The sequence below is a fragment of the Watersipora subatra genome, chromosome 10 (assembly GCF_963576615.1).
Source record: "Watersipora subatra chromosome 10, tzWatSuba1.1, whole genome shotgun sequence".
NCBI lineage: Eukaryota > Metazoa > Bryozoa > Gymnolaemata > Cheilostomatida > Watersiporidae > Watersipora > Watersipora subatra.
In genome coordinates, this window is record NC_088717.1 from 16,993,678 (window position 1) to 17,011,667 (window position 17,990).

The following is a 17,990-nucleotide window of genomic DNA, read 5'->3' on the forward strand; positions in this document are numbered from 1 at the left end:
TTTACAGTCTTTACGGTGGCCAAAAAGCTGCCTCTGGGAGACACAGTTTTCTCCGCTAATGCCAGAGTCTTAATGGAGAATGTGATGACACACTTGGCACTGTCTTGCACTTGAGGTAGCACTGCACCGACTCCAATTCTGCTTGCATTTATGTCCAGAATATATGGCTTACTCAGAATGGAAAAGCTTAGTACAGGTTAAAAATGTACTTTTTTATCTTTTCCAAGGATTTTGCTTTTCCTTTCCACTTATCCGTTTTGTTTTTCAACTAGTGCAAAAGCCTTTTTTTGTAGCGAATTTTTGAATGTACTGATGAGAGTATCCTACCATGGCTAAGAAGCCATGTGAATTTTTGGGGTAGACTTTTCACGGACAACCTTGGTTTTTTCATGTTCAGAAGTCACTCTCTCAGTGTTAACCATGTAGCCCGGACAGCGAATCTGTGACTGGAATAATTTGCGCCCTGTTGATTTCAGCTTGGGCCTTGCTCTATTCAGACCCTTTATTCCAAACAAGCCAATGAGCTAGTTCAATATACCGAAGATTCTTCTGCTGGAAAGATGATCAAGGCTCTAAACCCTGGGAAGGTGATAAGGGTCCTGTTTGGTGACTGTGTTTAGCCAACAGTAGTCTGGCAAAAAGTGCCATTTCCCAACCTTCATCGAGATCAATACCACCAGAGAGCTCCGAGCACTTCCTTCAAATCAATGAAAGCCTCAATGCCTAATTTTCCAAAAATTTCACATTATGTTGGATCTGATAAGTAGTTACTGGCAAGTGGCCTAAATGCTGATGCTCAAGAAAAGTCAGTGTTTTTGCCTTGTTTTGATATGTATAATTGGCAAGTATTGCCTTGTCAGTAACTTTAAATTGGCCATTTTGTAAAGACTAATGAAGCAGGCACGACATGGCTTTTATTTGGGAATGTGTTGTTCTATCTGAACCGCATCAAAATTATTGTCCAAGGTTTTCACGCCGACACACACAGGCCTTATCTATTGTTCCAGCGGTTAAAGGAAGGGAAAGGTAAGTTCAAGGCAACCAAGTATTAACTCGTTCAAAAACTAATTTGCTACTTGCGCCATGTGCTGATAGTAAAATGGAGTTAGACTCAACCCTAAGAAAACACCGGCTTTACTCGACTGGCCGAACCTCTCTCCCAGAAAGCTGCAAGACTTTCTGGGCTTGGCAGACTACTACTGGTTTACACTCTGAGCTTCCCCACCTTAGCACACCCATTTTGCTAGCTGACAAGAACAGGCGATCCGTGATCACAAAAACTAGGCAGCGCCTGAACACCTGAATCAACACACTTTTTCTGCAGCAGTTATGAGATACCTGATATGTGTCAGTTACGGATGGTAGCCGATATGAAATTAGGGCAGTATTATCCCAAATACACAACATGGAATATAGGGCAATTGCTTGCTCCATCAAGACTTGTGCACATGCAGAGAAGAAGAACTAATGTGCCACCCAATAAGATTTGCTGACGGTTGTTAAGGCTGTCAAGCACTTTTAATCCCACTTATAGAGTCAACAGTTTTTTTGCGAGCCAACCATGCTTCACTCCATTGGCTGTACAGCAAATAGAAATTATTAATCCAGATAGCCTGATAGCTAGATATCATGACAGACTTCAGCTTCAGTTTGCAGACTTGGGGTGTGCAAGGGATCAAGGTCAAGGGATTAAGCCAGCTGACTTTTAAAAACTGCAGGCAATGTGGGTTTATTGAGCTAGGAAATAGTGGACTTCCTAAAAATAATTAACCAGGGAACACCAGCCTTGACCATGCAAACTGAAAGGAAGACCAAAAGTCGTGTCAGGGGTGGTCAAAACCTTGTGCAAGAGGAATGGCGATTTGGGTCAATGTGCTGCTTTCAAGGTAGCAACCTGGAGTTTAAAAAAAAGCTGGCTCAGGCTACCGTGATACCCTGTAAGTCAGTTGGGTAGGGTCTGAATATGTCGTAGATAAGGATGCCCATTTGCAGGCAACATGCAAATGACTAGTGGCCACCAAGTATTAAGTACTCTCAGAAGGTAAAGAGCTGATCATAGAGCTGCTAGAGAACAAAATTTTCAGAAACCAACACAAAGTCTGGTAGTCCTTTAGGATTTGGCTAGATGAAGTTTTAAAGACCTGGACTTTGTTCCATGACTGGCCCAGATAGTGTGCTGTCTGCCCACAACTTTCTTGATGAATCCCAGTGTGGCACACAATGGTAGACAAAATGACAATTTGCTTCTCTTTGGCATAATACTTGCCAGGTAAGACAGCGACTATGATGACACTGGTATGGGAATGCAAGGTGGGCCAAGTCGCTAAACATGGTGAGATAAAAACAACAGAAGGAGGAAGACTATATTCTGGCTGTCCTTTGCATAAAGTTACATTGTGTTTGATGGACACTGTTAATGTCATTTAAAGGCAATAAGTAGATCATGGTGCTATGAGATGCCCAACCATATTGGTAGAAGAGGCCTGGTAGAAGGTGCTCACATTAAATCACACCTTTTTTGGCACCAAAAACTTAGTACTAGCTAACCTAAGCTGGTTGCAATCATGCCTTAAAAAAGAACCCGTTGAAAGCGGGCACTACTAGCCAAGCTAACCAACCCTCGCAGGCTGAATTCAGGCTGCTCAACTTACACAAGGATTATGACTGCTTAGAGGAAATAGAGCCAGCAGCCTTGCTCATAGTCAACTTAGGAGGATCCTACCAAGAAACCTGCCCACCACCTAATTCGACTCAAAGAAAGCCGCGGTTAAAATCAACAGATGCCTGCTTAATCAGACCAGTATGTGCTGAGACTGAGTCAGCTAATAAAAGGAAGTCACAGACCACTCTCCAGCAGCCAAAAAACTACAGTGGAGTTAGTACGCGTCATTTACTATCATGAAGACATAATTTTTCAAACTTAATGGAATGTGTCACCACCTTTCTAGAAGACCAGTGGGACTGGTGTGACCTACGTTGCTACAAAGTGAGTCAATCGGTCCACTATTCAGAGAGGACAGGCTCAAGTCTAAAAGAAAGGAAGACAGACAAAAGCCCAAAAAAAGAGGCTGTCGCTCCAGCACAGGAGACTTCAGATTACCCACTGCCAATGATGGTTTTAGGATATCAACTATCCAGCCACATCTTTTTGAGACTGGCAACAAAGAAGAGCCAACCAGCTCCTGACAAACGGCCGCACCTTTGTGAATGCCCTCAAGGTATATGCCCATCTGGCATTTGACCCAAGACGAAGCTTTATGACCAAGAGTTTTTGCAACAAGAAAAGCAGCAGCTAAAAATGGATTGTACTCTTAGCCTGTAGGCTTAGTCGATACTTTTTTCAGAACACATATTTGAACTCCCATGGCCTTTAAAGGGAGAGTGTGGAGGACACCGGCTAACTCCCAGATCCACCGAATACGCATCTAACCAGCTGAATGCTGCATTAATTAGTCAGCAAAAGGTTAGCCTTTTCAGTCAGGCTGGGAGACATCTTGACCACGCGCTGCAACTGACCGGTTACCAGAGGGCCCTGAAACAACTAGCCAGCTACAAAAAGAACACATAGCTCTCTTATATATAAGGAAGCTCTTGACATCATGAATATAGAGCAAAGAAGTGCCTCATATCAGACTGGTGATAGAATGTGCACAATATTGACTGTACTGTTTATATTGATATCAATTTTACACGAGCAAAGTGGCTGATTCTAAGTGGAACAGTAGACTTTTATGATAGATCCTTTATATTACTATCATGCACTGATAAATCTTACTAGATTAATAAGAATAAGGTTTTAAAATTGGTACAGCCCTTAATCAAAGTCGAAACTTTATCGAAATAGTTGAAAAGTTAGTGTCTTTTTATATCATTTGTGGTTGAAATGAACAATGGTGGATGGTGAACGTAGTTTGGTTAAATGATGGTAAACATAGTAGTCTTTGGAACATTCAAGTTCATTCTTGAAAATGTCAGGAAAATATTCAAACAGTTGTTAACAATCTTTTTGTAATGGTGTGTCTGGCCGGTCTGTGGAGATTGTAAAAATAGTGTTGTATCTTATATTGTAATCAATGAAAATTCCTAATTACTTGATAGCTGTTTTTGCTAGCAGATAGAAGTCTTGGACAGTGCTTACTAAAAACTAGAGTTTTTTGTTCCTGTAGGGGTAGTTTGGTTCCAATGTTACACTGTCCTGTGGACTTTATCTTGCGTCCTGAAACTGATTTGTAGTCCACTTGTGTGAGCTGAAGGTCAGGTTTTCCTAGCCGCTCTTAAAACTGTTAATTTATAAAGTTGTTACAGGCTCTTGTGTCCAGTTCCGTGGTGAAAGTTTTTCCTTGTAGTTCGATTTCCTCACATTATCTTGGTACATAATTAGCAAAAGTCTTTGTCATGTGTAATATTTCAATTCTTTCTACTGGTTTTGAAAGGTTTTCTTTTTAATAGCTGCTTGCTCAATATGTCTAATTTTGTAAAAAAAGTAGCAAGTTTCAGATTTTAACCGGCAGTTAATTGGCAGGTGTCCAATTACATCACATTTGTAGCAGGGTTTCTTCTGTAATGGTCTAGTTGTTTCCTGTCTGCCGTGCTGTTGTGTTGACGTTGCATAGCTTTTCTTCTAGTTTAAAACTTTGTTCAGTTTTGCCGGCTTTCCATAAACAGTTTCTTTCGCAACTCTAGCTGCTTTTTCTATCTGTTGAGCTGTTTGAATGATTTTATTGAAAGCTAGTTCCCCATCTTCGACCTTTAAAAATGATTTTAGTATGGCCTCATTGTTGACAGAACAAACAAATCTTTTTCCAGCGATTCATTTAATGTATCTATAATGTTTTAGAAAGAACAAGTTATAACGTATTTGGATATTCTTGCGCATGTTCTGGAATTGTTTCTCCTGGTTTGCTCGGCATATCACTCATATATTGATAGGGTTCTCTTACAATGAATTGGGTCAAATTGTTCTTTTTAAAAACTGACTATTCCATTCATTCATTAAATCTTTGATAACTTTAGGTGAACCTAGCTGTGCTGTCATGTTGGTTGGTTGTTTATTTAGTGCTGGGTATTGATTAGTTAAAAAAACTAATTCCGCCTTCTCATGTAGAATTAAATTAGCTTTTGTAAAAGTGTTGATTCTGTCTATATAGTCTATTGATATATCTGTTGTTGGATCAAATACATGAAACTTTGGTTCAGATGCTGTTGATGTTTTCTCTTCCTTAGCTTCTTCCAGAAGTAGTTCTATTAGTTTTCTATTTGCTGCTATCTGTTTTAGTCTAGCTTGCTTTAGTTCTTGTGTAGCTTGCTCTTGTTTTTTTTTAGCTTGTTGTTGATTTTGCCTAGCTTGTTGAGTTTCTCCTTGCTGCAACTAGATCAGCTTAGTTTGTCATTTGGCTCTGCCATTATCGGATTATATAGTGTAAGCAAGTAGTCCTGTTTTATCTGTGGGATTTAGTCTTTGCTCCCAATAAACTTCTGTTAGGTTTTTCAATAGCTTGAAGTTTGTAATGGTGTTATGTTAAACGTTTAAAATACTGAGTCGTTCTAGTGTTTCAATGTCAGCCATAGTTTATTTGTAACTTGAAAGTTAGACTGAAGAGTACAGATTACGATTTCATTTATGTAGCGATTTGTTAGCCAAATAGCTAGAAAAAGCATAATTATCAAAAAGCTTCAACAAATTATAAAACATAGCCTTTAGATTTTTAATGATAGAATAATTGATACCTTTTCTATCAATTATCTCAACACAACTACAGGTAAGTAGCTCAATAGATCAACTACTGCCCACTGCAGAATATTGAAAGCATCTCCAACAAACAAATAAACTACTGCAAACAACTACACTCACTGATACTGAATCTAGGCTGACTTGCATAGTAGCAAAACTTAACAAGTGTGTAATGTCCATCATAACATTACTTTGCATGTCATACTGAAAATCTTTTGAGCTTATTAAATATAATTTTTAGTATCAGACTATTATTGTAATTCACTCTAAAGCAACTGGTTGCTGTGGTTGTGCTTTTTTCAGTTTTGGTTTCAGAGATAGCTTGGTCTGGGGGTCTCGATTTGTAATGCAGTAATGTTAGTTCCCTGAAGGATGTGGGTTATGACCAGCAACTTAGCCTGAATGAATTAAAACTCATAAATAGTGACAGTAGGGCAAATAGACGTGTAGATTTGGTTGCCAGCAAACCAGTTGGAGATGTTATAGCTAATGATGCATCTGACAGTATTGGCATTGAATTTTTGATACGATCACAGAGAAAAAAGCAAAACGTAATTCAAAGGCAAAGAAAGTAAAATTCATAAGGTAAAGTTGAGCCTTTCAAAAGACATAAACTCAGATTACAAATTTTTGAAGCAAACACACTTTGATTACAGAAGCTGCTCTTAAAGGTCTGTATGGCATTCATGCTGGCTCTGTAAAAAGGGTTCACTCATTATATAGCAAGTACAATAAGTTTTAAAACTCTTTTTAAGAAAATAGATAATGTGAACAAATAACCAAAATGTGTTTGATTATTTTTATTAAAAGTCAAGTTATTCAAGGAATTTGTAGAGACACATGTTAAGAAACTAAAGAGGAAAAAGATAAGCAAGAGGAAATGCAAGCCCAGATAAAACGAAAAATAGAAAAGGAAGTCAGAAGCTGTTAAGAACTAATCAGAGAGCTTGAAAAAAACTCTTTTAAGTCTAGCAACCAATATGACAGAGAACTCCAGCAAGTAGCAATAACTCAACAGCTGCAACATGACACTGATATTCAATCACCAGCAATTGCTCCCAAGCCGATGAAAAAATGTGGGAGGCGTGTCAGGGGCATCGCTTCCAATGAGCACATAATGCAAAAGAACAAATATATGCCAGCCATTTGAGTAGATCTCCGAGGACCTTGAGCTTGATTTCATTGCCAGGTTTTCACAAAGCTTAGCAAAAGTACTTAGGACTAAAGGCAAATCAGTTGAGCCATCTGTTTTTGAGGAAGGTGAGCTTGAATTTTCTGACTGGAAATTAGATTGAGATAATTATCTAAAAAATACAGAAAGCAGACAGTAAAAGACTGTGACCCTCAAGAAGCTTTTTGGCGCAGAAGCAAGGAAATGCATTACCAGAAACTTTGTAACAAGACAAATGAAACCTACATATCTGAACGCTCAAATTTTAAGAAGCTTTATAAGAATCAACATGATATAGCAAAATAATTAGGAAAGCAAATTGGAGAGTGGACACCTATCGAATAGCAAAATTGAAACCATCTAATTGAATATAGCAACGTTTTATGCCACCTAAAACGTGCATTGAAGTCGATCAGTGCTCTTCATACTCTGAATGTTTACAACAATAACAAAAAATGTACCAAGGCTTAAAATCAAGTGGGCTAGAGTTATAAACAATTCCAAACAGTGTGAACAATGATGTCCCAAATTTCATAGGTTCTGTGCATTTTTTAAGGAAAAGGCTAGAATAACAGCACTTTCGATCTTACAGTCATTTACACTGTAAATACCAAACAGCAGAAACCGCAAACAGTCCGCTTTTTGCAGTCACACAAAGCCTGTCGAGCAAAAAACAGCCCAACCGTTCTGGAAAGACAAATTCCATGATAAAAACTTATAGTATATTAACTGCGGAATCTTGTTTGAACGGTAACCTCCACAATCACAGCACAATTAACTGTTACCACTTATAAAGACTTGCCAGTGTGTAAAAAGGTGAACTTGTTAGGCAAAAACATATTTGCTCCTGCTGTTTTGACAAGGGTCATTAGTGCAAAGGCTGTGCTGTCAAATTGCAGTGTTTACTCTTCAAAAAAGACATGCAGCAACAAATCAGGAGGACAATTTTAAACTTACCAAAACAGACTCTTTGTGAATAACCTACTTTAATCCTGCTAATACTGACATAAATCCAAATAGACAGAAAATAAGTAACTATACTACACTAGAAATGGAAACGCCAGCTAAAACTAATCCCACACAGGCTAATGAGAAAATTTGCAAAACAACTGGAATATGAAATACTCTAACAAGCACAGATATACTTGTCCACATACCGGCGGGAAACAAAATGAAGCTGCTAGTATATTCACTGTTGAACAACATGTCTGACTTATGCTACACTTCATGGCACATATTGGAAAGATTACAAGCAGACCTGAGTAAGGAACAGCATGGAATAGTGATACAAATTTTGAATGTCGCAAATGTCACGCACTGGAGCGTTATGACACCATAGTGTTAAGAAGATATACATGTATGAATGATAATCAAGCAAAAATAAGTGACTACAAATGAAAAATATTACGTGACAGAAGTCAACTTCATCTTTAAAAATGTTACACCAGTGTCACATAATAAAGATATAGCGAACAAGATACCCAAGTTGTTGTAAATACCTAGTGGATTAAAATTAAAATGGTAATTAAATCATCTAGAGATAATCCAACTATTTGAGTGCAGACTAACACATCCTGATGCGAAATGTGAGCTATCTAGCATATGAACACTGTTTGAATAGACTGTGGGTAGTGGAGCTGATGGGACCATACAAAACGAGACTATATTCAAAGCTGACATAGTCTCCAGTAGATGTAATGCAATTGATTTACAGACAGCCAAATGGCCAGAAAAACCAGCACTCCTCAAACAAGCAAATATATCGCTCTCCACCAGGAACAAGCATGTAAATTCTATTATTTAGTCAGGTAACCCTAAAAATAAGAAGATTACTATGCATGCGACCTCAACATCAAATAATTTAGTCTCAAGATGCCGTAGTTTTGGCATCCAGAAAAGGCTAGTAAACAGCTTTGCTCTTCTGAGAGCATGTGCAAAGCAAAAGCGTTACCACCAAGAAGGAAAAAAGCCTTCATCTTGTTTTCAAGTGGAAGATATAACCTCAGCAGAACAGCACATCAGACAGACCTCTCAAGAAACCATAGAGTTATCTTCCCCTAGATTGATAACAACACAGTCACAGATAACAACAGATAAACAACACAGATAACAACAGTCTAGGCAACGCAATTTTTTTGTGCTAGTCAATCGTAGTGACTAACTTAAACACTAGTCAATCGTATTGATTGACTGGATCAATAACATCAGCCAAGGGAACGGTTCAACAAGGACCATGAATTTCCACAATTAACATAGTAGTTAATGCTCATAATAAATAAATGATGATTATAGTTTATTACCCTAATATATGCTTTTTGTTTAAAGCAAGTCCATACCTACATGACTTGCAAAGGCACTGAATAGATAGTGTTAAGTGAGGGATTTAATGCAATCAGTTACTATGATAGAAAAGATAGATAGTCATGCTGGGGTTGTATTAGTATTACACTAGTGTGATGGGAAGCTAATCGACTGCCATCAACTACGAGCTGGACTACCTGGTGTTACCCGAGTAATGAAAAAGTCTTTGGACAGAAAATTTATTTTTATATAACATTTACCATTCTAACTTTTAATCTTCATATCATGAGAATAATATTTTAAAACAGTTCAAAAGAATTAGGAGGAAAAAAACAACTGTAAAGGTTTTCTCAAACTTTTTCAACAACTACAACTTTTGAAATTCATATCATGAGATAAGTGTTTTGTTGAAATAAATTAGTGAAAAAAAACTGTAAATGTGTTTATATGTAAAATGATTGGCTATTATTTGCTAAATATAACCAGTTTAGCTATGATTAAAATAAAAATTATTTAGTAAATAAGGTAGTAAAATAGTCTATTTTATTTTGATATACATGTAGTTATAATTTTGTATAATTAAGTATAGTTTATTTTTATGTAACATAAATGTAACCAAATTTGCCACTCTAATTTTCAAACAACAAATCATGAGAAGGGTTTTGTGTAGTTGAAATAAATTAAGAGAAAAGAGAAAATAAAAACAACTGTAAAGGTTTTCAAGCTTTTTCAAACAACTACAACTTTTAAATTTCATATCATGAAGGAAGTTTTTTCTTGAAATAAATTAGGAAGAAAAATGAATGTGCAAATGTGTTTAAATTTAAATAATTGAAATAATTAGCAAGTAATGGCTAAACATAGTCTGTTTAGCCATGATTGCAATACAAAATTGTTTAACAAATAAAGTAATGAAAAAGATTATTTTATATTTATATTTATATATTGATAATTTAGTATAATTCAGTATAATTTATTTTCATTGAACATATAACAACAATGGCCACTTTAACTTTCAAAGTTTTTGCTTGCTTACATCAAGCAAGAATGTCTACTAACTAGTTGACATCTTTGCTTCAAGCTAGTCTATGTATTTGATTGATACGTATTGAAACCTAATAATACATGCAAGATCTGTTTGTGGACTGGGATGTCAATGAATCACTCTATCACGATACAGTGTAAATACTTCCAGTTGATGGTAGTCGATTAGCTTCTCATTCGACAAATATAATACAACCCCAATATGACTATCTAGCGTATATATGAGTAACTGATTGCATTAACTCACTTACTTAACACTATCTATTTAGTGCCTTTGCAAAACATGTAGGTATTGAATTGCTTTAAATAATAAGCATATATTAGAGTAATAACCTATAATAATCATTTCTTTAATATGAACAATAATTACTATCTTAACTGTGAAAATTCATGATCATTGTTGAACCATTCTCATGGCTGATGTTATTTATTTAGTCAATCACTCCGATTGAGTCAATCACTCCGATTGACTAGCACAAAAAAGATGCGTGGCCTAAACGCTCTTTGTTGGCACCGCAAATGCTTGTGTTGTTGAAGGCATTGTTATCACTCTAAGGAGAGATAAATCTATGCAAGAAACAGTGTATCTAAAAAGGTCTCAAGATCCACCATTAAATAGCTTCAAACTTGAGTTTGAAAAAAAGGATGATTTGTCATAGTAGGAGGATTGATGCATCTAGCTTGAGCTACTTGCAAAAACAACCCAAGATTGTGTCGAAACATTCACATATCAGGAAACTTATTGTTAAACATTATCATGTGAATGCGTCACATGTAGGCTTGATGAGCAGATTAGGAGCAATAAGAGAAAATGACATCTGGCTTATTAGTGAAACTTCTATAGTTAAGAACGTACAAAGAACCTTTATGCTCGGTCGACACATGAAAAAACCACCAAAAAATCTAATAATTGGCCATCTTCTGGAAGAAAGACATGAAAAAACTGCCCTTTTCCGCGATATAGGATTAGATACTGTAACAGTTGGGCCCTTCTATGTTAAAGAAAAAGGGGGTGAAGTGAAAATATTGGGATTGATAATAACATGCCTGTATTCACATGCCGTACAGGTAGAGACTTTTGAAGATATGACAACAGAATGTATAGTTCTGGCGATTTAATCGTTCATTGAACTTAGGAGAACTATTAACATAATAGTATGTGACAAAGAAACCAAGATTGTTGGGCAAAAAATGATTTTGCTAAGCAGCTACTCATGAGTGAATCTAAGGTAAAAGTGTACCTCCTAGATAACTTAATCACATTTAAGTTCAGCTCCCTTGATGCGCGTCATTAGAGAGGAGTTACAGAACACAAGATAAGATCAGCCAGAACAGTACTAAATAGTACAAGTCAAAAGTATAAGTACAGAAGGAATACACAAACTTTGCAAACGGCATTTCGTGTAGTAGCGAGCATTAGCAACAAAAAAACCCTAACCAGCGCTTTCATTAAAGATCCAAACAAAATTGTGATAATGCCAAACCAACTCTTTACTGGCAAACCAAAGCCTTTACTCGTATATCTAACAAGCAAGTTTGTATCAGAGAATACTTACTGCATCAAATATGGAAAGCTTAAAAAGTAATTGTGGAAGAGTTCTTTGATTCTGGTGTTAACTACTAGTGCAACAGCTCTAATGACTACTATAGCAACTCAAAAATGGACAGACGTACAAAGAAATATTAAGATTGTTAATGTCAACCTGCTCATTGACAACAATGGACCTAGTAATGATTGGCGGATGAGACGAGTGTCAGAGACCCTTTGTGCAAAAGCTGGTTGGTAAGAATTTTCAAGGTCATATCAGGAAACCGAAATCAAGCTAAAAAAGGAACACCACCTCAATCATCTCATGTCTGCAAAGACCAATCCAAAAAGATGATATGTTTATTTGATGGGTAGAAAAAGAGTTGCAAGAAATATATTATTTAAACATTCAACATTACATACTTGAGATTTTTAAGTTAATATTCACGTCAGAAGATTTATACTTTGTTCCATCAATAATTTATAGCATCTATTTACGAATTTAAAAAACTGATCGGTGATTGGATGATTGCAATTTGTACTAACTTAAACTTGCAAGTCAAAGACAATGTAAACATTTAAATCAATACAAAAGTAGTTCCAATATAATTTAATTCTCAATGTAATTGTACATTGAGAATTCTTTAAATTTAAGTTGAAGGGTATAGAATAGAATTCTAACACAGTCACATGCACATTAACTAAGCATCAGTCCTAAAAGAGGCAGTGATATTATTTAGATTTAGCATACTTCTTTGTTCGCTGTAGCTGGCAGTTGCTGGGCTGTTACAATTAATTGGGCCAGGTCGGTGATCCTTTGACAGGAATTTATTGATGTAGATTAACCAATAGCAATACAACACAATTCTTCAGAGTGGAATAATTTTGGTTTCAGTTAGTGTGTACTAATTTTGCTTGTGCGCAACTCACCCGGTCACACACAACCTGTGAGCATCTATTGACAATCATCAACACAGAAATCTAAAGTCAACCGAAATAACTAATGATATTATCATTCAAGAAACTACGGAAAGTAGAACAGTCTGTATGTTATTCTCTTTGAAATTTACTTTTATTATCAAGTTTAATAATGTTTTAGTAGTGCTATTAGATCACCTTAATAATTATTGTTGCTATAATGCTGCATTTCATGTGTTAGTGCAATTTGTGCAACAACAAATGTTAACTAACTGATCTAACTTGGTAATATATTCTGAGCAATTTCTAAGTGTGCACTTGTGTCACGGTGTTATTGGAGCAATAAAGCAATTTTCATGTGCTAAAAAAATAATATAAGTCGTCTCCTTCAATCATCTACTTTAAACCTTAGTATGGAAGTTTGTCAAAAACTGTACACACGCATTTTGAAATTCTAAAATATTGTGGTTCAAAATATTTCTGAAATACATGCGGTTGAAAACCAAGCTGCGTGGGAATGCTATATGGACGTCTCCAAGGAGAAATAGAAAAATCCAACCTATGATCGCAAAAATTTGTGCAATAATACAAATACCAATGTTTACATCATACACAGTATTTTGTAGATAATAGGCTACAATGTTTTTAAAAATACTCTCCTCGAATTGGAAGTTCGAATCGCTTTGAAGAATTAAATATGCAATGTATGAAACCATTTACATGTTTAGAAAAATCTGTGGTGTGTAACACTAGCGATTGTGAAATGCAGTGCTTACCTTCCAAGCAACCATCGTATAGTTTACATAACTAGATAAGGGCATCAGGATATGTATATCTTAACATTCCAGTCTGGTAATATGATCTCACATATTGCTCTCTAGGTAATACCTGCATCAGGAAGGAGATGAGTTGCTGAAATAACTCGAGCACTTGAGTAGGGATATGAGTAAATTTAATTAACATGTCAACATAGTCTTTAAGAATGAGCTATTTTTGTTAGCCACAAACAGCAGTCTTAAACAAACTAAATTAAAATATAACAACAATACAACTTATGAATTCATTTTGTCTATGTAACATAATGAATAGACATATTGATGTATTTGCTGACAGTGTTGTTAGGTGTGAAGTGATAAAAATTTTTAATATTTGGTTGAAACTGTCACAGAAGAATAGTTGATAAAATACTTTGAATGGATCACAGAGACTTGAATGTACGTTAAGGATATTTTCTAATATTTTTGTTTGGCTAATTGTTATAAATTCAAATGGTTAAATGGCTTGTTACCTTTTGTTGCAAATGATCTTGATGATGAAAGATTGCACAGAAAGATGTAAAGAGTTTAAGAGTCGACTATTCAGTAGTAAACACAATACAATGTTAACTACTTACTCATTTGTCAACTGGCCTTTAGTGATACTAACCTATCGTGTGGGATAAAATCGGCTCACTGTAACTCTGATTTTGATCTCACAAGGGAACAACAAAGCGAAACCAAAAAAGTCGGACCTCCAACTCGTCCACTTTCCCCTTTTATCTGTATGAATTATGTTGTCTCCTGACAGTAACAGCAAGTAGAAGACCTGCTGAACTAAAAATCATTTAGTTCACACCTTGAACAATCAACAGCAATGTGAAAAATATAGGAAATCTTTTTGACTGAATAGCAGAATGCCTGGATCATGACGTAGTTGACTGTCACTTACCATTAGCCTGGCACATTACGAATGGCTAATTTAAAAGTTAATGCGCAATAAAATTTGCGTTACAGCTACTTGGTATTTGGTTATTTGGTATGCTAAGGGTATGCTCTATTTTTTAGCTGCTTTTCTTGTTGCAAAAACCCTTGGTCGTAAAGCTTCGTCTTGGGTCAACTGCCAAATGGGCACATACCTTGGGGGCATTCACACAAGTGCGGCCATTCGTCAGGAGCTGGTTGGCTCTTCTTTATTGCTGGTCTCAAAAAGATGTGGCTGGATAGTTGATATCCTAAAACCATCATCGGCAGTAGGTGGTCTGAAGTCTCCTGTGCAGGAGTGACAGCCTCTTCTTTCTTGGCTCCTGTCTGTCTTCCTTTCTCTTAGGCTTCATTCTGTCTTCTCTAAATGGTGGACCAATTGACTCACTTTGTAGCAACATAGATCACACCAGTCCCACTGGTCTTCTAGAAAGGTGGTGACCCATTCCATTAAGTTTGAGAAATTCTGTCTTCATGATAGTAAACGACGCATACTAACTCCACTGTAGTTCTTTGGCTGCTGGAGACTGGTCTGTGACTTCCTTCTTTTAGCTGACTCAGTCTCAGCACTTACTAGTATGGTCAGTGAGTTGGTGTTTCTATGTCTTACTCTGCTGTTTTGTAGGTTTGAAGTATGTGAAAATGTGATAACAATCTCTTAGAAGCTCAAAAACAGACAGTCAAAGAATTTGCCGTTTGTTGGAATCCCTTTATTTTGATGATGTACTCAACTTTTGGTGGTTATTGTTTTGACACGTGATGTTATTATGTAAAATGAAAATGAAATAAACGACTAATATTAAACACCTCTTAGCACTAGTTTATAACAAACCCTTTAGGTCTTACAGGAAAGCCATTTTCAAATGTATATTTTCAGATTATTTTAGCAGCATTTTTTGACCATCACAAGTAACCAACAGGCTTTTTATGTTCATCAAAAGATGATATTCACCCCCTCGGGCAAAGGTTAAAAAATCAAACTGATTTTTAGGCTATGTTATGAGGTATCAGTGCTCCAAGTTACAGCATTTGGATGATAATAAAATAGACGCGTAAGGGCAATAAATAAGTTTTATTGAATGCATGTAGATATTTGTGAAAGTATTTCGACAAATGAGGTTGCTGGAAGTGTAAAAAGAAGCACATCATGTTCCACTACGTTGCATTTGAGCCGTTTTGAGAGGGATTTCAACCTACAACCATTTTTGTAATGACTGCAATTACCTGTTTGCTTAGGAGCTTTTAAAAGCTTGTAATCACATTTCCACATATTTGGAACCTATAACACAGCGGAGTAAGACATGGTGAACCTTTTTGTTACCAAATAATTGTAATGTTAATTTTGCTGCAAGTCACACTTTCAGTAAACTTGTTATCTACAGCTATTGCTAATACATGAAATGACGTTGCACGATAACGGAGATCGGTAGCGTATTTTTATCTCCATCGCGACATATGTCACTCAAATAATTCATTCAGTCAAGAACACCAATAAAAAAGTTAGTAAGGCTTCTGCCTGGCAAAATAAAGGTTCCCAAAAAATGTTTTGCAATATGGAATTTTCATTCCAATATTTTGATAGCAATGGCTGGACAAACTAAACTACAGATGTTAAGATTTATATACATGTATAGATTGTACAGGTGGTTTCAATTTTCTAGTTGGTTCATACTAAGATCATTTGTGATAGAAGTTTATCTCCTGTTCAAACATGCTTGCTATGCTACACAAAAGAACTCCGACTAAAAAATAATAGTATCATCTGCTGTATTTTTTCCTTCTGTTTTTTATTTTTTCGTTAGTGCTATGTGGCTTTCGTGATTAGCAACACTTTACATATATGTATACCACGGAATACTGCAAGTACTAGCGCTACCAAAAACAAGGTCTATGTAAATACAAACTGAATTAACAGTTGATTTGTACACGTGTTGATCTAAGTAGTCGCGCTATTTTGACCATTGAAATGATTACAAAAAAATACCATAGCTGACTTCCAAATGATTCAAGATTTTTAAATTAACATGTATTAAGATGCTGAGAATTTTCTGCACAGGTTGAAACTTGTTTCTTGCAATAAACCTGTGAAGATCTCATGGTGTAATATTTCAAACTACCAGTTGTTTACACAATACCAAAGTTGAATGAAATTGTTAAGTAGAAGGAGCTATTGTCAGGGATGTTACTAATTCGAACAGCGTATTATCCAACAAGCGAGCGTATTGGTATGTTGGAAGTTTACCTGTTTTTATTGTCAATAAACATTAAGAAGTTGTACGGGTCAAGATGGTTGTGCACCATCTATATGGTAGTCACTTTCTTAGGATTTCCAGTCTGAACAAAGCCTTCTTACCATATCTTGCACCAACCCTTCATCCTTTTGAGGGCAAGCCATTTCACAATACAGAGTACCCTCAGAATACGATTACCTTGACATCCGATTTTTTTTACCTTACGTAGTTAGGTAAAAATATGATATGACAGCGGGATGTTATAATATATAAATCGACAAAGCTTGATTGCGATTGAAACTCTCAAAACATAGAGATGTAAAATCATGTCACATGATGCTATTTTTTGCTATAGTTGATATAAGCTACATGTATTACGTTCAAGTAGCAGCATTACTCATCTTGATGCTGTTGGTGTTTTGCAACCATAGACATCGTAGCAGCACTTTTTCATGATCTGAGCATTTTTGGAGTAGTTGAACATGGTGAGGTTTTGACCTCATCACACGCTTTGTATTTCACTAAACGAATTAAAAAAAATGTTTACCCGAGTTCAAATTTGGCAGTCAGTGTGCTTATCACATACGTCAAAATAACAAGACGTCGAAATGTGATTCGCCGAAAACTTTTTCACAACAGTTAGAAGAGACATGATGACCAACTTCTATCTTGTCAGCATTCCATGTGAAGAACTTTGTAAAAAGTACATAAGCGAGAACAAATATTCATTTTTAGTGTTAGACTCTCTTTACAATAAACTTTTATTCAGCAAACGTATATAACTACAAGTATCTATATTTATTTCATTAGTCATGGAATCTGAGGCCGATACAAACGTTACTAGACAAATGAAAAGCGATTTATTCTTCAAAAAAGTTGGAAGTCATAAATAAATAGGAAGAAGGCGCCCTTATTGTTAATGTTGCCAAAATATATAGTCGCAACCAATCAAAAATTGTAATTGTTATTAAAAACAAGAGCTCCATTAATACAAGTACCAGGGGATGTTTGCTTTGTATAATTACCATGGTCTATAATAATACTCCTACATACAATTTTTTTACCATATGATGCCAACCCTGGAATGGATCAACTTTGTATACTAAGGGTGCACGGCACTGTGTTCTACATCAATGTTGTATAAAAATTTATTGCACTAGTTTACATGTTCGCTATAGATTAAACCAAATAAGTGGTTTTTTTGCATACTAGAAAACGAGTTATGTGTCTAGTCTAAACAAATACCACAGCGCTATCAAATGTTGCGCTATAAATCTACAAGCTTACAAGTTACAAACTAATAAATCAATTGGTAAAGTATGAATTC